This window comes from Sus scrofa, chromosome 15, assembly GCF_054392235.1.
Source record: "Sus scrofa isolate SSC_HxYL_T2T_F1_AM1 chromosome 15, Sscrofa_HxYL_maternal_Yorkshire_Landrace_v2.0, whole genome shotgun sequence".
NCBI classification, from domain to species: domain Eukaryota; kingdom Metazoa; phylum Chordata; class Mammalia; order Artiodactyla; family Suidae; genus Sus; species Sus scrofa.
Genome location: NC_139397.1, coordinates 67,269,677 through 67,291,144, shown reverse-complemented (window position 1 = coordinate 67,291,144; position 21,468 = coordinate 67,269,677). Strand labels below are relative to the sequence as shown.

The following is a 21,468-nucleotide window of genomic DNA, read 5'->3' as shown; positions in this document are numbered from 1 at the left end:
AGCTTCCTTGTCCTCTGTTTTCCTAGAAGGTAAAATGAAATCTGAAAGGCAGATATCAGGTTGTCGTATTGAAGCCCTTTCTAACAGTTAAAACATGGTACCCATGGGGCAACTGTGAGGTTGTGAGTTTCCTGTCATTGATGTCCTAATACTGTAATATGTAAGCATAATACTGTAATAGTTTTTTTTATTTTGTTTTGTGTGTATTTTTTTTGGAAAAGAAAAAAATAAAGCCACCACATCTATCATGATTAGAAAACTAAACTGAGGGTGAAATACCTGGCATTTTGGGAAACCAGTTATCTCTCTTTAGATCTCTAATGTGAAAAAGTTGAACCCATACTGAGTGTAGAATGACTTTGAGAAGTCAGCAGAAAGAAGTATCACGTGGACATAGAATGTCCCAAATGGGGACAGCATCTTCGGAGAACATGGTCATCCCCTTAGGTAGAGCAGGGGTAAAATATTGGCTACCTACTTACCTCACAGACATATTGTAAAAATATGACTCAGTGTTTTCAAAGAGCTTTGAATGGCTGCTGTGGTGAGCTTTGAAAGGCATTTGTGTCACTGCAAATGCCTTTCAAAGGCAATAATTTTGATCACAATGTCACTCAGAATCAGTAGGCTATCCTTGTGAATCACTTGGGGAGGATGATGTAGTTCAAATTTGTTCTGTTTTGATAAACACTAAATAATAATAATATTATGTTAAAAACAAATTCTTGGTTTTATGCCCCAATTTAACTTTTATTTTTTTAATTATTTAATTAAAGAATAGTTGATATGCAATGCTGTCCAATTTCTGCTATACAGTGTAGTGACCCAGTCATACATGTATATGTGTGTGTGTGTGTGTGTGTATATATAATGTGGAGTATATGTGTGTGTGTACGTATACTCCCTTATATTATCTTCCATCATGGTCTCAAGAGACTGGATATAGTTCCCTGTGCTATACAGTAGGACCTCATTGCTTATCCATCCTAAATTTAATAGTTTGCATCTACTAACTGCAAATTCCCAAGCCATCCCACTCCGTCCTCTTTGCCCATGGCAACCACAAATCTGTTCTTTATGTCTGTGATTCTGTTTCTGTTTTGTAGATAGGTTCATTTGTGCTATATCTTAGATTTCACACGTAAGTTATATCACATGGTATGTGTTCTCTTTCTAATTTACTTCATTTAGTATGAGAATCTCTAGTTGAATCCATGTTGCTGCTAATGACATTATTTCTCTTTTATGCTTCATTTTAAAATCATGTTTTCTGGAAAAAGAAAACATTGCCTACACTGAGATCCAAACTACTTTTTATATGTCCACATGTCTCTATGGCACCAAGCCAGGGCATTTAAAATTATATCAGCTTGTTTCATTTTAAATTCATTTAGAAAAAAGCCCCCATCTGTGGAGAGTATGAACTGCAAAAGCAGGACCATCACAAAATCTGAATGTATGACAATGACCGGTACTTTGGAGCATAATGTGTTTTTCCAGAGGACTGTCATTATTGTTCTAAGAATGGGTTGGGTTCTGGAGAAGAGTCAAGATCCCTGGATAGACCCAATGCACTGAATGTAGTAGAGGGCCCAGAAACAATGGGAAAAGCCTAAGCATCTCAGAATTACAAATTCCTCTTTGCTCCTTGGTTTGAGATTCTTCACCAGGTGCTGAACTCTGAGGAAAATTGAGTATGAAAGTAGCACCAATGCTTTGGTAGAAGACAGCAATTTTTGACCTGGTAAAACCCTTGAAATCTAGAGATCACCACCAATTATTCTTGCATTTATCAACCTCGATATCAAAATGATTTTGTAAAAAAAAAAAACTCAAACCTCAAAGGACAACTCAATTTCCAAAATATGTACTATATCTAGGTAATTTTTTTTTTTTGCTTTTTAGGGCTGCACCTGTGACATATAGCAAGTTCCCAGGCTAGGAGTTGAATTGGAGCTGCAGCTGCCAGCCTACATACACCACAGTCTCAGCAACTCAGGATCTGAGCCATGTCTGAGCTACTACATTACAGTTCATGGCAATGCAGGATCCCTGACCCACTGGGGGCCAGGGATCAAACCCAAATCCTCATGGATACTAGTCAGATTCATTTCCGCTGCATCATAATGGGAACTCCTAGATAATATTTCTGTCCACAGGTGTGGTGTACATTTTCCACGCAGAAAAGTGAGAAAAAAAGGTTTAAAAACATTTTAAAAAACATGTTGGAACTAATAACCTCAGCACACAAAATAATATTTTAAAAAGTTGAAAATAAATTGGTTGATTAATGAGTCATTGACAGGTCTCTGCAGTAAAAAAACAAAACAAAACAAAATAAAAGAAGTCTACATTGATGACTGTCACTTCTGGTTTGCTACTATTACTGTAGAATGTGGCCAGCTCTTTTTAAATGAACTTTCCCTTGGTTGGGAAGACCTGCAGACCTGCAGGCACTGTACCTGCCTAGCCTCAAGACTGAAGAAAGAGCCAGGTGTCAGCAATGGAGGTATCAGTGGTGTAACAGTTGGGGGAGCTGACGTGTCTGGAGCAAGGTCCTGGAACAACACCCAACCCTGCACCTCGGAGAGTGGGCAGGACGTGGCTGCAGCCTTTGCTCCTGGGGGGAAAGGGAGGTTACCAGTTATAGGGGGAGTTGACCTCAGATTGGCTCACAGGTTACCAGGGAAACCAGCAGAGGCACACACCCCTCACCTGCCTTTGATAAGTTATCAGGGTAGAGATCTTCTAAAGATTAGAACAATCACTAGCTGGGGCCAGGGGCAAGTATGTCTCAGTGATTAAGAGGGAAATTCAGTCAGGGCAGTAAGACTTAAGTGAAGCAGGCACTAGTCTAGCAGGTGATTGCAGTCTTGGGTTGCCTGACCATACGCTTTTCTATCATTATTCTATTAAAAAGTAAAAAAACAAACAAATAACAACAGAAAACCCTCTCAGGTAAATAATATTAAGGACACAAAGATATCTCAGGCTTGATTTGGAATTGTGTTTTATGTGCTATGAAACAAAGCCCCTGCCTTTAGGGATTGTTTTCTGGTTCCGTGCAGTCAGGCTGATGTTCCAGGTGGATCAGGAGTCAACATGCTATTCTCATATCCATTACTTAGCAGCTTCACAATATTGAGCAAATCACTTCACTTTTCAGAAACTTGAGTTTTCTCAGATAGAAAATGACAGGATGGGCCTAGAGAGCTGCTTTAGATCAGGTTCCTTAGGAGACAGACTCAGAGAGGTGTGTGAGATTCAATGAGTTTATTGAGGAGTGCTCCAAGGAACACCTGTGAGGGCAGGAAGGCTGCAGAGGAAGAAACTGAACTGGAATTTATTTACAGCAGAGTCCTCAACTGTGATGTCACAGCATTATTTTCAGTATTAAATTTTGTGGTGAAAAGTATTGTGCAGTCCCTGAACCAGGGTATTTTTATATCTGGCTACCCATGAAATATGTACTCTCCTAGGTGGACTATTTCTCTCCCCATTGAGAGTTCTAGAATGATTTTTTGCTCTTTCTTGTCCATGAGGGAAAAAGGTTTTTATTCCTTCAGTTTTATAGTTTCTATTAGGCAGATAAGCACTGCATGACAATTTCTTTTGCATTTTTGTGGCATATTTAAAAAATCCATAAAATAGTCATTATAGAATTCTCTGTGGGTTAGTTTCTCCCTTCAGCTTTTCTCACTAATAACCATTCCCAGTTTTCACTTTCCCATTAGAAAAAGTTTCTTCTTCCTACCTCCTCCTAGTATTATTCACCATCCTTCCAACCCACATACAGCCAGTAATTTTTCCCTTTATAATTTAGCACTCAAAACAAAAATTTCTTTACAAAAAGGTTACCTTTTATCTATATTCAAAAATTTCTGCCCCAGGAGCCTTTTGAGCAAAATGAGAATGAATGTTGAGGTATCTGTAGGAAGTGTGAGTAGAGATGTAATAAACAGGTTAGGAAGTAGTGGGGAAAGCGTTGTATGATTAAGAGGTGATCATCATGGACCAGTGTGCAATGTACACTCACAGAAACGTGATGACCCAACCTGGAATGTCTGACTTAGGATATTACACAGGTGTCTGGGCTTTCCGAAAAGTTTGCATGCCATTGACCAATATCTTACATGAACTGATTCCGTGAATGATGACAATATCAAATGGAACTTAAACATATAAGGAAGGAGGGTGAAGGAGGTTAAAAAAAAAAAAAAGTAAAGGATAAAGACGGCAGTTTTTTGACCCATAATGGCGCAGCCGACACCTTTAAATCCCATTCTTTATGTGGGAACAACTTGCTGTCTTTCACTCTATTGGTAAAACAAAGGAGAAATAGACACAACAGCATCTCTTTCCCCTGAAGAATTATTTGTCCTCTTTTCTTTCTTGAATCCCTCCTTTTCCATTTTTCTCATTGGCTAAGTCCTCGTGGAATGTTGAATGACTTCCTTGTTCCAGGTTTATTCTACTTTGAGAAGATTCCCTGATCCCTTAGAGATAGGGAATAGTCCCACATCCCACCAATTACTTTTCTATGTGCTCCTATAGTCTTCCTTGAAGATTTTTTTTTCTTTTAATTTTCTATGGCTGCACACATGGCATAGGGAAGTTCCTGGGCCAGGATTGAACCCGAGCTGCAGCTGCAGCCTAGGCCACAGATGTGGCAACACCCACAGATCCTTTAACCCACTGTTCTAGGCTGGGGATTAAATCGACACCTCTGAGCTGCTACAGTTGGATTCTTCTTTTTTTAAATGTTTCATCGTAGTATAGATGATTTACAATGTAGTGCCAATATCTGCTGTACTGCATGGTGACTCAGTCAAACATATATATACATTTCCTTTCGTATGTTATCTTTCATCATGGTCTCAAGAGACTGGTTATAGTGTTCCCTGTGCTGTACAATAGGACCTCATTGCCCATCCATTCTAAATGTAATAGTTTGCATCTACCAATCCCAAACTCCCAGTCTATCCCACTCCCTCCCCTTTCCCCTTTGGAAACCACAAGTCTGTTCCCTATGCCTGTGAGTTTATTTCTGTTTTATAGATAGGTTCATTTGTGCTGTATTTTAGATTCCACATATAAGTGATATCATATGGTATTTGTCTTTCTTTTTCTGACTTACTTCACTTAGTATGAGTATCTCTAGTTGCATCTGTATTGTTGCAAATGGCATTATTTCATTCTTTTTTGTGGCTGAATAGTATTCCGTTGTGTATATGTACCACATCTTCTTGATCCATTCATCTGCTGATAAACATTTAGGTTTCTTCCTTATCTTGTCTATTTTGAATAGTGTGAAGTCGCATTCTTAACCCACTAGGCCACAGTGGGAACCTCTTCCTTGGAGATTTTAATCGCCACACTTAGGACACTCTATTACAATTATTTATTTCATGTAACAAACACCTGGTTAGTTTCTCCTGTGTACCAAGCACTAACATAAGTGATTTACAAATGATAGTTTGTCTGATCCTCATCAAACTCCAGAAAGGTAGTTACAATTATTTTGACCAATTTATAGGTAAGGAGACGTAGGGAATTGAATACATTTCTTGGGGTCTCATATCAAATAAGAAGGTCTAGAATTCAAGCCCTGCAGGACTGGCTCTTCAGTACATGCAGTTAGCCACTGTGTCACACAGCTTCTCAGTCCTTTGCTAGCTGGTCTGTGAACTCCCTGTTTTCATGATAAAAATAGCTTTTTTTATTAAATAAATAGTACTTACTCACTGTAAAAACTAAATAAATGCCTAAAATATACTGAAGAAAGGAAAGATTACTTAGAGTCCGATCACCCTGAACCTAAAAATAATCATCATTAGAATTTTGGTTTTTATCCTTTCATGCATGTATTTAATGTACTACTCACCCCACCCACACAGATAATTAAATGAGACCTATCATCATCTTTTCTTATCTTTTCTTTCTTTTTTTTTTTTTGTTTTTTGTTTTTTGTTTTTATCATGGACCTTATCTGCCCTCCTCCTCCCAGAATTTCCTGTCCTGGTAAGATTCATTAAAAATCAACTGGGTCACCTTGCTGTACTGTAGAAAATTGACGGTACACTGTAAACCAGCTATAATGGAAAAAATAGAAATCATTATGAAATTTTAAAAAATGACATCTACTTTCTTCTCTCATGGCTTCATGTCTCATTTATGTTCACAGAAATTGTTGGTTTTTCAAAAATGGGGTCATATTAAGTGTAATTTTTTGGTATGATGCTTTCGTCACTCCCCAATCCCTCCAAGCCCTAATTCCTTCTTTTTACTAGGGATATGACTTTGACCCCGTAGTGCACTCAGCTCCTGGCCTGTGTCGTTAACTTGAGTTCAGGGTCTGGATTATTGCAAATAATGCAAGGGCCATGTCTTTAGCCCTTGTATTTCTGACATTGTGCTGGGCACAGTGAGATCCCCCCATCCCCCAAATAAATAATTATTGAATTAAAACAAAATGGATAGAAATCCGATTTCAGAAAGAATAAACTTAGTTTTCCCTTTATTTATGAAATGGGTGTGATCCTGAATGAATACTAAGTAAATACAGTTTTAATAAGGGAATTATAATTTAAACATGTAAGAAGAGCTTATAGTTTAAAAGTTTCATGTAATACATGTTTTCAAAGTTAAAGTATCCTTTTTTTGACTGATAAGAAAACAGTTTTTCATACAAAATGCTTGTTTCAAGCCACCCACCTTGAAGTACTATTAAAACACCTATAACTCCACACAGCTCATTCCTCAGATACCTTGTGCTTTGTGATCTGATCCCTATTTTTCCAGCCTGTCTTCCTACTGTGCCTATGTACAAAATGTATGTTCTGCTCACACTAAGGTGCTGTCATTTGCATAAACACTTTTTTTTTTAATATAACTTGATCTTAGCATATGTCATCCCTCAGCTTTGAATAACATTTTTTATCACCATGATTCCACTGGTAATTTTGGCTCATCTTTTCCTATTCTGACATGCTTCATTCTCTGCAAAATTTTCTCATATCTTCTCTCCTGATCACTGTCCTGCATAGTGAATAACTTTCAATCATCTGATCCCATTGAATCTTGCTATGCTAAAGGACAGCTCTTAAATCTTTTGTTTTAACTCTTTCTCACCTACAAGACTGTGGTTTTTTTTTTTTTTTTTTTTAATTTTTAGTGTTTGGCATTTGTCTTTTTCTTCCTTTTCTCTAGTAGTCTTCTTGGTGTCCAGCATACAGAAGGGTTCATGTATATTTGTTGAATGAACGAGAATAGAAAAAAATTTTTAAAAATGTTCTGGATTAGAATTGTGAAAACTGCTGGGTAATCTCTGATATTAGAAAACTCCATGGCATCTTAGAAAAAAAAATAATCAAGGCGCTCTGAGATTTTCCAGAGGGCATTTCCTCGGAAAAGGAGGAGCAAGGGGCTCTGATCAGTAGTTGAGTAAATATCCTCTGAGGTCCCTGATTATCCAGACATTGACAAAAGAAAGGCTCTCCAAGGCCTGCCACTATTACTATAAGGAAGTCCCAGCTCAGATGATTCATAGTTAAATATTTGCACGTCCTCTGGCTAAGAAAAATAAAAGTCATGACATTCCAGAACCTTTAGGCATATAAGATCTAGGGACTTTCCCAGTTATTTCTCCTTAGAAACTGGTAACTAAAGAGGCTCTGTTTTATAAAAGCAAGACATATAAAATGGAGAGGAAGTAGAGCAGATATGTGCTTGGAATTCACAAAGGATACTGAGGCCAGCAAACTAATTGTTAAAATTGATAATTACTGTTTTGATGCTTTGATATGTCTGTTTTCTGTTCTCTGCCATCAGCTAGAAAGATGATGATGCATGCTAAATGGTATGAAGAAAGAAGGGCAAGATACAAAGAAATTATTTTCCCAAACTCTGCAGCAGGCTGAGCTCACGGTCCTCAGACACCAATAATCAGGGCCTTTTCTCACTCAGTGTCAGCTCCATTCCCCTTGGTGGGCACTTTAAAAGTATTTCTCTCACAACAACCCTGAAAGTTCAGTATTACGATGTCCATTTCACAGATAAGAAAATAGGTATTAAGAAGAGTACTTATCAGGAGTTCCCGCTATGGCATGGTGGGTTAAGAATCTGACTGCAGTGTCTTGGGTGGCTACAGAGGTGTAGGTTTAATCCTCAGCACAGGGCAGTGGATTAAAAATCCAGGGTTGTCACAGCTGTGGTGTAGGTTGTAGCTGCAGCGTGGATTCAATCCCTGGACCAAGAACTTCATATACCACAGGTGCAGCCATTTAAAAAAAAAAAGAGAGAAATTGTGAATAATTGATATGGTAAGGGTTTGAACTCAGGTGTTAGAGAAGGTGGAGATTTGCAGAGAATTTCAGAAATGCTGTTAGAAACCTCTGCCTCTGGACATATAAACCTATTTCCTTACAAACCTCTGCCTCTGGACATATAAACCTATTTCCTTACAGCCTGAAAATTTGCCATTAAAACTTTATTCTTTCTTTTCTTTTTTTTTTTTTTTTTTGTCTTTTTTGCCATTTCTTGGGCTGCTCCTGCAGCATATGGAGGTTCCTAGGCTAGGGGTCGAATTGGACCTGTAGCCCCCAGCCTACGCCAGAGCCACAGCAATGCAGGATCCAAGCTGCATCTGCAACCTACACCACAGCTCACGGCAACGCCGGATTGTTAACCTACTGAGCAAGGCCAGGGATCGGACCCTCAACCTCATGGTTCCTAGTCAGATTCGTTAACCACTGAGCCACGACAGGAACTCCACAACTTTATTCTTATGGTTTAAAGGCAGTGGAGCCTTTTTATGTGGCTAAGGCAAATCTTCCCCAAATCCTACAATCCGCTTATTTTTCAGTGTGGGTGAGCTTATCAAAGACTTTCCCGAAAACAGTTATGATTATGTAGTTCCAGTAGTTATCCTGTTATTCTGCTCTGTCTTCATGCATACAACACCCATAAAGCTCTGGGTTGCAATACTTCATCAACCCATGTTGCCCGGGGGCCAGCCTTTCTTCTGTTGGCCAGAAGGATATAGTTATTTGTATTTAATGAAATATGCATAATGTTTGAGGGCTGACAAACCACCAAGGAGGCTCTTCTGAAAGTCCTCACACTGAAAGGCTCCCCAGTACTGGGAAATAGTAAGTTATATGAGAGAAGGAATAAAGACCTCCATACCTCACACAGAGGAGGGCTTCCATAAATTTATTCCATAGATAAGATTATGTTTGATGGACCAGCAGATAGAGCCCCTGTTTATTAACCTAACTCTGGTACAATTGCTGTACAATTGGTACTAAGGTATATCTCTCTCCTTGTTTTGGTACTAACTTGTTTTGGGCCTTAGTCATAATACTTCCTCTTGGAACTGCATCTGGAAGAAACACAGCTGAAAGGGTACAGTCCCCCAAATGTGGGCCATTGAGGATCTCCTATGGGTGAGTGTCTGAGAGGCTATGATAAGAGGCTGTGGGCCTCACAAAGAAGCACACACAGCCAGATCATGTCCCTGAACATCTGATCCAGAAAAGTACAGAGCCAGGAAGACAAGGGCCATGCTGATATCCTCCCTTCAGCCACCATACACACACACCTGAAACTCTACCCCAAGGAGGCCATCACTAGGTGTAAAACCAGTGTCAATGACTTGCCCATAGAAGATCCTCGATGGTCCACGTTTGGGAAAGGTCTTTTAATTCAGAGTCCTTCTTTCATTTGGTACAAGAGAATACAAATTTTATATTTTACTTTTTTCCATCTTCCATCATCAACTCCCTTTCTCCTCATCACCCATTTGTTGAGGTCCTATTCTATACTGGGGACTTATGCATGCACTGGAAATAGAATGGTAGTGGAGAGAGGCAAGGCCATTGCACTTGTGTTCTAGTGAGGTGGGACCAATGATACACAGCAAATAGGATCATTTAAGGCAGTGATAAGTGAGGGAAAACAAAAGAGCGATGGGGCAGAGAAAGGCTAACCAGGTGACATCAGGAGCTTTGCCAATATTCCTCCCAGGTAGACTTAAGGATGAAAGGACAAGAGGGGCCTAGGCAGAGAGGATAAAAGTGTAAAGTCCAAAAGACAGGGGCAAAACAACTGTGTGTGTGTGCATAGTGGCTGAAGGGGGGATATGCGTTTCAAAAAAAAATTTTTTTTTAACAAGTCTTTGTGAACCAAGGAATAAAGGAAAGGGATAGAAGAGACTGACTAAGGTCAAATTTTTTTTTTCCTGGTTTTGATTTTGGTTTTAATTTTTTTTTTATTATGACTGGTTTACAATGTTATGCCAATTTCTGCTGTACAATAAAGTGACCCACATTATATTATATTATCTTCCATCATGGTCTATCCCAGGAGATTGGATATAGTTCCCTGTAGTAAGCAGTAGGACCTCATTGCTTATCCACTCTAAATGTAATAGTTCGCATGTACTAACCCCAAACTCCCCATCCATCCCACTCCCTTCCCCTTGGCATCCATAAATCTGTTTTCTATGTCTGCACCAGGGTTTGTAGGCCATGGTAGGGTTGATATTTGACTCTAAATACAACAGGAAATCATTGGAGGGGTTTTAGCAAGGAGCTTCCCTGGTCCAAATGGATATTGTGAAGAGAACTGAGGCACTGTGTGACTGCATGAGGCAGCAGAGAGAACACTTGTGAGTCTGTGGCAGCATCCAGGTGAGGGATGATGGTGCCAAAACTAAGGTGGAGTCACTGCAGATGGAAATGTGGTTGAGTTTGTGATCCATGCTTGAGGTGGCAGAGGCTGTGCAGAACTTAGGGGGATTTCAGACTTAACGTTCTCATGCCCTTAAATAAGGACCACATGGTCTTATTAACACAATATGAACATGTAATTAATTAGTTCTGTCCCTTTCTCAGAATCAAATTTGAATTGAGAGTAGGATCCTGAGTGGCTGAAGAAACAATGGGGGTTATTAGGAGGGGAAAAAAAAAGTTCGAAACAGTAAAGAAAGGGAAGCCTGAGATAACAAAAAGGCATGTCATCTATTAGAGAGCAATCCTGAGGGCCACGCATGATATTCTGCAATCTAAAAAGTCTATTTTCTTATGACCATGTCAAGGCTGGAAAGATCTGTAGGTGTCACCTAGGCCATTCATCATCTCAAAAATGAGAAGATTTACAAAAGTTGATTGAAATGCCTTACCTGGAGTCACAGATCTAGTTATTGGTACAACCAAATTTGGAGCTTTTGACTCCTGGTTTTCAGTACTACACTTGATTAGGACTTTTTCATCTATAACCTAATTCATTTCTAGTGGGCTTGCCTTCTTTCAATTGCCTGAAATTTAAGGATTACTCATTGTTTGCCTTAAGGCATGATATGTGTCATTTGAAATTTTAGAACAAGTGTAACAAACACATAGTTAAAAGTACTTACACTTGTTCTCTCCCTTTAACATGTGTTACCATGAGATAAAGTCTGTCTTCTAGAGAAGAGAGGAGATGGGGAGAAAAATGGTGGAAGGGCAAGGAGGAAGGTTGGGGAGGAGGATCCTTTGAATGAGTTAGTAAGACCTTCACTTTGAACCCAGATACGTGTAGTTGTTACTTTCTGGGCTGACACCCTCGAACATTAATTATCCTGTTTTTTAAATTTTTGTTGAAAACAAATAGAAAACTGGTAGCTTAATGTCTTTTATCTTTCTGTAACATTGTCTAGATTCTTCATTTTGGTTGAGATGAGGTGCTATACAGTCTTAACTTGGTGCATGCCATACGACCATGTAATATCCTAGAACTAAAAAAATATGATAAGCTCTCAACATTCATGCTCATCTTAAAAGTTCCCCCTGAAACATTTATATGGACACTAAAAGGACAGAGGAAAATCAGTTAGGTGGAGTTCACTAGATTCTTTTTCTCAGAGAAGTTAGACTTCTCAAGAGATTCTAGTGCTGATTTTATGAGGTCTTGGAAAAATTGCATTCTCAGTGAGCCCCAAACTTTTCGATCTGTTAAACCAATGACTGATAATTTTATGGGATGTTTTTCCATCCTTAAATGCAGGGGCATTTTATAAATATAGAGTTGCTGTCATTCTTCAATGAAATCTTTATCACCTAGTGAAATTATACTTTGATAGGTACATACATGCCAAAGTGCTCATTCTATAATCCAGAAGATATTTATAGTTAAGCTTATTATCATCTCAAGAATTAAGCATCTCACCACATTAGTTTCATCTGGCTTCAAGTCTATTTTAGCCCTTGAGAGCTCAATCCTGTCAAAGGTACTTCAAGGGGAGTTCAGAGCTCAGATCCACTGAAGAAGGAAGAAACAAGATAAGGAATAGATTGCTGATAAAGTAGATGAAAAAAGTCAAATCTGTTGCCGGTTTGAGTGACTGGCATTGAGAGGTGGCAGCCAGATAACTCATTTTGTGCAGTCATGGTGTTTCAAAGAGAAGACTAGAAGCCACCTTTTCTTCTTTCCTTTATTTCCGTGTGCTGCCACCCTAAGCAGCCTACCTAGATTTGACCAGTTTGAAAGCAAAAAGGAAGTTGAATGGGCATCCTGGATGCATATCGTTAATAAAAAGGACAGAGACAATTCAAATGGTAATCTAATAGTAACCATAAAAATGAATTCATCATTTCTTCTTCTGTGTCCCAGGATCTCACTTTCTCTGATCCTTGAAGTAGAGTTTAAAACTAACGAGAATAATCATCTTCATTGATGAAATACTTTCCATGCGGTACTGTCGACTTCAAAAGGTAATGAAATTTGATAGACTGCATATAAAAGTGGTCCTTATGTGGTACAGAACACTAACAGTGAGCCCTCGTGCTAGCAGGACCATGCCAGGCAAATATCTGGAAGGTCACATGACTCTTGCTGTTTATGTCTATTAAGTGCAGATGACAAGTTACCATAACCCACACTTAATGCAGACTTTTCATATTTTAGATACCCTGCTAAGAACTTTACGTGCATTATCTAATTTCAGCTTGACAACCAATTGATGAAATAGGAATTTTTCGGACAAAGAAAATGAAGTTTAGTGATTTCCCTGAGGTCACAGCCGTTCAGTAGTGGAGGGAAGATTCCAACCCAGGCAGCCTGACTTTGGTGTTTGTCAACCTGTCAGCCTCAGCTGGTCATTGGTGGTTGAATGAAATACTGTTTGTTAGTTTGAGAATAGAAATACTCTCAATAAAATGTTTTAGTTAAAATCTCTATTTTTAAAAAATAAATTATAATCTTGGTAAGTCTCAAGTTATTTAAAAATGTGCTGGTGAGGTCTGAGCCAATGGCTTTTAGAAGTCAGGAAGGATTTCAAGAGAACTTGACTCTCTCCGTCAGTTGCTGGTGGTTGCTAGTGGAGGGATGTGGTTCTAGGACTTGTATTATAGAACTAGATATCTAGGCAACAGAAAATGTGAAATGTGACATTGCTGCACAGTGTCCATAGATTAATTAACAGGTAATATTATATTCATGTCATATTACATAGTGTGCAACATTTAAAACAATATGCATGCATGTACACATACATGGAGACACACATACAAACAGACACCCACCCCTTTTGTACTCTCTTGGCAGGCTTAATTATAGGGGCAATTCTGGCTCAATTCAACCATTCTGAAATTGAAAAGTATTAGGATAGTATCTGCCACATCCAGGAGAAAAATAAAGCCTCCTTTTGTGCCTCTTCATGATATCTTACAGGAGTGCCATTTCTGCTTATATCCCTTTAGAAATGAACTTGAGGTGCCAGAGTACAAGGATGTACTTCCTCCCAGTAGAGGAAGTCTTGAAGCAGGAATAGAATTAAGTAAAGGAATTTATATGTACTACCTAAATTGGCTGGATGTGCCAGCTGACAAGCTCAGCTCTTTATAGTCATCGTTTCATATAATCCTCATCACAGGCTTCTGAATTAGGGATTGTTATCTCCTCATCACAGAGAATGGGAGGCTCAGAGAAGTTTAAGAACTTCCCAAAGTCATCGAGAGAATAAAAGTCAGAGCTAAGATTCTAACTCAGTCTCTTAGAGCATAACACCCTGTATGTCTTCTGCTATGATAGGAGTCAGCTGAACATAGCAATGAACAAAGTCTGACCTGCTGACTGGTTTTATTGGAAGAGAGCCATGCCCATTTGTTTCCATCCTATCAATGGCTGCTTCTGCAGTACCACAGCTTGGTTAAGTAGTTGCAACCAACTACTTATATGATCTGCAAAATGAAGTTTATTGACTGTTTGGCTATTTACAGGAAAAACTTTGCCAACCCCTGTACAAAACCAAAACACTGTAGATTCAGCTCAGCTCATTTATCTCAGTGTGTATACAATTTTCATGGATCTCCAAAATCCAGTGGGTAAAGGTCTCTAGATGACCTGTTTAAAGCTCAGCTTCATCTGTATACATGCGTTTTGTTCTAGGAGGAATGAAGAAATCTGAATTCTACACAAATCTCCAATAATGAGTCATGCTTAAGAGAGTTCTATGTATGTTGTATTTCTAGAACATTTTTCTTTCATAGAAATCATAGCACTTCCTAAACCTTTCAGTTAGCAGGCAGATGGAAACTAGCATTCTTTGGCAGAGAAGAAAAAGGAGTTATTCACTTGGGGAAAATGAGACACCAGTCAGCTCATGGGTGAAACCCACATGATGTCATCCACTGGTTCTACAAAAGAGTGTAAGGTGGGAGTTCCCATCGTGGCACAGTGGTTAATGAATCTGACTAGAAACCCTGGCCTTGCTCAGTGGGTCGAGGATCCGGCGTTGCCGTTAGCTGTGGTGTAGGTTGAAGACGCGGCTTGGATCCTGTATTGCTGTGGCTCTGGCGTAGGTGGCTACGGCTCCGATTAGACCCCTAGCCTGGGAATCTCCATATGCCTCGAGAGCAGCTCTAGAAAAGGCAAAAAAAAAAAAAAAAAAAAAAAGTGTAAGGTCATAGGAATTAGCTCTTTGGCCATCAGAGTCTTTAAACTCTTAGATTTCTGAGATGGGTTTCAGGTTTTCCATATCCTGTAGGCTGAGAGGCCCAAGATAAAACTAAAAGACTAGCAATTCAATTGAAGCACTTTAATTCCTGCCTTATTGCCCAGACTATGCAAACATGGGCAGAGAGTGCTGGCTGAGCATTTGTTTTTGTTACCCTATCCCCCCGCTGCACCTGCCAGCAGGTGGAAGTGCCTGGGCCAGGGACTGAACCTGCACCTTATCAGTGACCCAAGCTGCTGCAGAGACAATGCCAGATCCTTAACCCACTGTGCCACAGTGGGAGCTTTGGATCTCATTTGTTTATTATCTGTTTCCTTTCTCAGATGATGATAGATGTGCTATAATCTCAGTTTTTGAAACAAAACCAGGTTGCAATGTTCAAAAAGTAGATAAATAAAGGAGAGGCAGAGACATTTTGAAAGGAATCTTGAAACTTCCAAAGTGTAAATATAGAAGTACTTCTGAACTAGTGAACACACTATCACAAACTATTGCTTTCAACTGCCATTTTAGTCATAGGGACCCTTGTAATTCCAATTAAAGTAATTGATACCATGTCAAAGTAAAGGCCTATTTGAGCAAATGTATAACACACTAATTAGTATATCCATTTAAAAATATTTCAAAAATGCTTGAGAGCAATGTATCTTATATGAGCATCTGCTTTGCAATTTTTAATTCACTTGTTTTCTCAGAATCCTCACCTTTGTTTCTTTAACTAATGATATCATCAATAAAGTATATTTTAAAAGGTTGTTTCAATTGACACAACATTATAAATCACTATACCTTAATTAAATTTTTTAAAGTTTTTTTAAAGAAAAAAAAAGAGACAGTTTCAGCTGAGTCCATTTCCAGATTGCTTGAGTTCATCACCATGTGTGAGTATTTTATGATGGGTTAGGTATCCAAAAATTTGCACACTCTGGGGCAAAGTCAAAAATCTCTAAGTTAACAGAATGAGAGCAACCGTATGTCTGATAAAGAATTAATATCAAAAATATAAAGGAGTTCCCGTCGTGGCGCAGTGGTTAACGAATCCGACTAGGAACCATGAGGTTGCGGGTTCGGTCCCTGCCCTTGCTCAGTGGGTTAAGGATCTGGCGTTGCCGTGAGCTGTGGTGTAGGTTGCAGACACGGCTCGGATCCCACGTTGCTGTGGTTCTGGTGTAGGCCAGTGGCTACAGCTCCTATTCGACCTCTAGCCTGGGAACCTCCATATGCCGCGGGAGCGGCCCAAAGAAATAGAAAAAAAAAAAAAAAAAAAAATATATATATATATATATATATATATATATATATGGATCTCCTACAACTCAATAGCAAAGCACATAAGAAAAAAATAATAATAACCAGACTTTAAAATGGGCAAAGGCCTTTAACAGAAATTTCTCCAAGGAACAACTACAAATGGCCAACAGGTACATGAAAGATGTTCGATACCACTAATCATCATGGAAACACAAATCAAAACCACAATGGTATCATCTCACACTTGTTAGGATGGCTAGTATCCAAAAATGTAAAAGTTGGCAAGAATGAAAAGAAATTGGAAACTTTATGCGCTGTTGTTGGGGATGTAAACAGTGGGTAGGAATGTAAATTAGTGTTGCCATTATGAAAAGAAGTACCAAAAATTAAAAATAGAACTACCATATAATTCAGCAGTCCAATTTCTGAGTATTTACCTCAAGGAACTGCAATCAAGGTCTTGAAGAGATATTTGTACCCCTATGTTCACTGCAGAATCATTTACAACAGCAAAGATATGGGGGCAACTAAATGTCCATCAACAGCTAAATAGGTAAAGATGACGTCATTTATACATAGAATAGAATATTGTTCAGCCTTTAAAAATAAGGAAATCCTACTATTTGTGGCAATAGAAATGAATTTTGGAGACATTATGCTAAGTGAAATAAGTTAGTCACACAGGGACAAATACTGTATGATTCCACACATATAAGGTATCTAAAGTAGCCCAACTCATAGAAGCAGAGAGTAGAATGGTGGTTGCCAAGGATTGGGAGTAGGTGAAAACAGGGAATTGCTATTCAATGGGTGTAAAGTTTCAGTTACGTAAGATTAATATTTTCTGGGTGTCTTCTGTACAACATTGCACCCATAGTTAATGATACTCTATTGTACACTTAAAAACTTATTAAAAGGGTAGTCCCATGTAAAATGTTCTTTCTATAATTAAAAAAAAATCTCTAAGCTAAATAAAAACCATTTGAAAGCAGCCAAGATATCTGTAAGAAAGCTCATGCTCTATTATATGCAGTTTTAATAAACATGGTGTCTGGTTTCCCAGAAGAGATGAGATTGAATAGCAAACATTAAAAAAACAAAAGCAGGAAGTTCCCGTTGTGGCTCAGCAGAAACAGAGCCCGACTAGTACCCATGAGGATGCAGGTTCAATCCCTGGTCTTGCTCGGTGGGTTAAGGATCCAGCATTGCCATAGGCCGGCAGCTGCAGCTCCGATTCGACCCCTAGCTTGGGAAATTCCATATGCCATGGTGTGGCCCTAAAAAGAAAAGAAAAAAAAAAATTGAAAGCAGGACTAACCATCACAAGAGCTCAGATTTGTTTATGCTGTGCGAGGCACTAGTCTAAGTCTTTTGCAAGAATTTCATCTTTCCAACATTTCAGTGAGTACTGTTGTTACTATTTTAATGAGGAATCTCATGTGCAGAAAGATTAAATAACTGATGAAGTTTGCCCAGCTGATCAGAAGTGGAGCCTGAGTCCACAGTAGCCTAGATTTCCTCCCAGGAACTTTCCACTCCCACTTCTCAACTGCTTCTTGGTAATGTTGTTCAGTTACTGACATTCCCTAATAATAACTTCAGAAATTTTTCTCTTAAGTTTCCTGGTATTTATTTAAGAATAGAGAGGAATATTGGTGCACGTTGGAAAAGATATCACCTAAGTAGTGTGAACAAAATTGACGCAATGCTGTAAATCAACTATGCTCTAATAAACGTAAAATAAAGTATTAGAAACAAAACAAAATACAAGTAGATGCCTCTTTCTTAAAAACGGGCATCTGTTTTCTAGAAAAGTCTCTGGCTCACATCACTTAATTTCCTAACAATGCAGAATAAATGAGGTGTTACCATTGGGCAAGTCAACAGTAGATGGGCTTAGATTCAGGCTGGAACCATTTCACTGCTACAGAGAAGGCTTGGCTGATTAATGAGTACTGACTGATGGTGATGAGCTCTTTAAGAATAAGAAAAATAAATTGTCTTCTGAAAGTATTTCTAGAATCCCAACCCCCACTTCATTTCGAAGTAGTGGATGGACATGATGCTTTTAAATGCCAAAAGAATCTGTTCCAAAGAGGAAAAGTTGCAGTTAACTATTGAGACTGCTTTATGCTGAAATATCAGTCACTTAGGATTTTGAGACTCTTTTGATAGCTGCTTTTGGCTGCCTGTAAATAAAAATCTTCCAAATACAAACCTCAGAAAATGTTTCAAAGAAAAGAAAAGTACGTAATTAATATTTGGTATAATTTCTTGTCAGCTTCTATTTTATGTATGTATGATATGTATGTATGTATGTATGTATTTTGCTTTTTAGGGCCACACCATGGCATATGGAGGTTCCCAGGCTAGGGGTCGAATCAGAGCTGCCAACCTATACCACAGCCACAGCAATGCAGGATCCAAGCCGTGTCTATGACCCACACCACAGCTCACGGAAACACCAGATGCTTAAGCCACTGAGCAAGGCCAGGGATCTAACCTGCATCCTCATGGATCCTAGTTGGTTTTGTTAACCGCTGAGCCACTAAGGGAACTCCTAATTTATATATTTAACTCATTAACCTTTTTTGTGATCAGGAAAGCTTGGTAGAGAATAATATCATATTTAATTTTCTAAGTTTAGGTGATGTTCAGAGTCAGGATTAGTTGCTATTTTTACATCTTGAAATTTACCAACGTAGTATATAGTCGTACATAGATTAGCAAATGTTTACCTTTCATAATAGAAATTTAAAGAGTACTCTAGTTTGTTTATGCATTTGCTAATGGTCTTTCCTGCTATGAACTTTAGAAATGTTGACTGTCCATTTTGTCATAACATACAAGCAGCCTTAATGACCTAACAGGCATATCTGCAGAGCAGTAATGTTGCCAGCTTATCTCAGCCAGCAGTAAAAGGATAGGTAGTAGTGGTAAATCTGTTTTTATTACTTGATGTTCAATCATCATGAATCAGAGGCTTTTATGAGAAATCTTTAACCACCCCATGACAGATTTCTCACCAAAGATGTACAGATTTTTACGTTATTAGGAAAAATGTTTAGGCCCTAATTGCATGTATGTAAGAAATTATTGAAAAATTTAACAGTTATCCGGGGCTACATCAGATATCACACTGTTCCAAGGTCACTTTCCTGACATCATCAGAGTCTATAAAATTTTAAAAAATTCAATCCTGGTCAAATGAAATCCATTAGAAGGAAGCTTGACGATATGAAATGGTAGCTCAAAAAATGCTCAGTCTCCCCAGACGCATAACTTCCTGACGGCAGTGACCTTTGTAAGAGAGGACACTGTAATGCCTAGGAATTCCTTCAAGGAAAGGTAGCCTCTTATCTAAACCCTGAGAACACATCAAAATTACTGAAGGAATGTAAAAATATAGGACAGGGATCCTCCTCAAAACATAGGGAAGTGGAGCTTAGGCAGATGGAATTATTTCCATTTTAATTGTACCCATCTGGGTTCTTAGCAGTGGCAAGCGTTTTCTGTCCCTTTCTTGTATCAGGGCAGCTCAGGTCCATGCACTTCATTGTTTTATTTTTTAAAAAAATTTATTGAGGGAGCTCCCCTTGTGGCACAGTAGAAACAAATCTGACTAGTATCCATGAGGATGCAGGTTCAATCCCTGGCCTCGTTCAGTGGGTCAGGAATCTGACATTGGGTGATCCGTGGTGTAGGTCACAGATGCAGCTCAGATCCTGCATTGCTGTGGCTGTGGTGTAGACTGGCAACTGCAGCTCTGATTTGACCCCTAGCCTAGGAATATCCATATGCTGCAGAAAATAAAAGAAAAAAACTTACTGAAATATAGTTGACTTAAAATATTGTGCTTAGCTTCAGGTGTACAGCAAAGTGGATCCGTTACACATAAACATATATCCATTCTTTTTTGAATTCTTTTCCCATATATGCAACTGCTAACTATTGAGAAGATTTCCCTGTGCTATATGGCAGGTCCTTGTTACTTATGGATTTTTGTATATAGTCATGTGAATATGCCCCTCCCAACCTCCCAATTTATCCCTCCCCCCAACGCTTCCCCTTTGGTAACCATAAGTTTGGTTTTGAAATCTTTGAATCTGTTTCTGCTTTGTGAATAAGTTTTTTGTATAATTTTTATTAGATTCACTTATTAGTGATCTCATAGCATATTTGTATTTCTCTGTCTCACTTCAGTTAGTATAATTTCTAGGTCCATCCATGTTGCTGCAAGTGGCATTAATTTGTTCTTCTTTATGACTGAGTAATATTCCATTGTACATACGGAATTCAAACTATGGTTTTCTGGAGAAAACCTTTTGAAAAGATACATTCACCCCAATGTTCATTACATCATTACCTACAATAGCCAAGACAATATAAGCAACCTAAATGTCCATCAACAGAGGAATGGATAAAGAAGATGTGGTACTTACCATATGATATCACTTACATGTGGAATCTAAAATATGGCACAAACGAACCTATCTACAGGACAGAAACAGGCTCACAGACATGGAGAACAGATTTGTGCTTGCTAAGTGGGAGGGGGAAGGTGTGGGATGGACTGGGAGTTTGGGGTTAGGAGATGCAAACTATTAGAATGGATAAGCAATGAGGTCTTTCTGTATAGCATAGGGAACTATGCCCAATCTCTTGAGATAGAACATGATGGGGAATTACATGAGAAAAAGAATTATATATACATTTAGGTATGACTGGGTCACTATGCTGTACAGCAGAAATTGGCACAACACTATAAATCAACTATAATTAAAAAATTAAAAATAAAAGAAGAGGTGGTACATATACACAAGGAGAGAGCCACATCTTAGCTTTGCAGAAAACTCAACAGAATTAATTTGGCAATTTAAAATACAAAAGCCACTTAGTTGTTATTAGATGTTAAGGTAGTGGACATTTACATGTATTATACAATTAATGTATTATATATTCTGCTGCTCAAGAAAGGGTAATACTTGTTAATCTAGAAAAAGGAAATTTCTGAGACCCTGTTTCTGCTAGAGGTCTGTCAGGGACTATCATTCCAGCTTGATTTCATCACAAAAATGTCAATATGCTAGTATCCAGGTATTTAACTGGCCAAGCCTAAGATTTGGCCTCTCCATTATTTCCTCCTTGGTGACATAGACATGGAACTCTGCTGAGGTCCATGTTGATGAAGGTCAGGGCCCATGTTCATCCCCACTATGCTA

The 21,468-nt window shown here is 38.6% G+C and overlaps 1 protein-coding gene across 13 annotated transcripts in view; it reads left to right on the top strand.

The window, feature by feature from the left end:
• Positions 1-21,468, top strand: part of NRG1 (neuregulin 1) — a 1,062,032-nt gene that overhangs the window by 652,744 nt on the left and 387,820 nt on the right. The gene's annotated exons all lie outside the window — the stretch shown is intronic.